Raw genomic sequence first — 1313 nt, forward strand, 5'->3', positions numbered from 1 at the left:
AGGGATAGTACACACGGTAATGAGTGGCTGCTAACCTAAAGGTTGACGGGTCAAGAAAACCCTGTGGGACAATTATTTAATACCTAGTCACCATGAACCAGGGTGACACCACAATAGCTAGCAACAACATCCATCCTTAAGTCATTAGGAAATAACGTGTGAATACATATAAAACCGGAAGGAAGTGACAAAGCAAGAAGACGAACTAAGTACTCAGGGGGAAAACATTTATTTGGGGTTTGCTGATTTTAAGACATAGCCGGAGCTTCAGCAGTAGTCCTTTCCGTGAGGGTGGTCAGGCTGTGGTGACTTTTCTAGCAGAATAAAGCACAAGTGACATGCTGTCTTCAAACACGTCATAAAAGGCAGTGCATAGTCCTACTACAGCTTGCTTTCTCACTCTGGGCACCCAAGCAGCCGGTGTAACTGAAGCCGCCTACCAACAAGCCAGTGAATAGGCGATTTTGGAAACAGAGCCTCGGTGCTGGCGAAAATACAATTCCTGCCAATAGCCCGGAGGCAGTTATCAGATTCTGAGCTGAGACCACCATGATTAACTTCTGAATTCCTGACTCAAATTGTGTAAGATTAAAAGTATTGATTTTAATCCTCTAAACTTTGGGTATCAGTCCTAGTGCTACAATTATAACGACTTTAACTACAAAAAGAAAGGTCTGCAGTTCAAAGCCACCATCCACTTCATGGGAGGAAGCTATGGCAATTGGCTTCTGTAAAGATTACAGCTTCGGAAAAACCTATGGAGCTGTTCTCTGTCTTATAGGGTCGCTGAGTTGGAAATCGATTTAGCAGATTGGGCTAAACATTGGGTACTTTGCTACACTCAAAACAAACATATACAAAACAAACTAAGGAATCGGTGACTCATCACAGCGCTATAGGGCAGGGCAGAACTGCCCCTGTGGCTTTCTGAGACTGGAACTCTCTGTGACTGGAACTCTGTGGTAAGAGTTAAAGCCCAGTCTTTCTCCCAAGGTGGTTTCAAACTGCTGGCCTTGCAGATCCCAGTTCCTCTTTGTTACGCAGCTATATATATACAATGGGGAAAGAGAATATACAAGTTCTTCGTATTGTTCTTGGAACTTTCTGTAATTAGAAATTATTTTTAAAATGATTTATTTTTAAAACACAGTTGGATTTTTTGTTCTTCAATCTCCATGACAAAAAATAGGAAATAATTCAATTTCCATAGAAAGGAAGGTAATTTGCAGTTACATTTTTCAATTACTTGAGTAAACTTCCCATACTTAAAAACATATGTACAGTGAACCCTCGCCACTTCGCTTCGACTTCCG

The sequence above is a fragment of the Echinops telfairi genome, unplaced genomic scaffold (genome assembly GCF_000313985.2).
Source record: "Echinops telfairi isolate 266 unplaced genomic scaffold, ASM31398v2 ScPeMD7_443;HRSCAF=831, whole genome shotgun sequence".
NCBI lineage: Eukaryota > Metazoa > Chordata > Mammalia > Afrosoricida > Tenrecidae > Echinops > Echinops telfairi.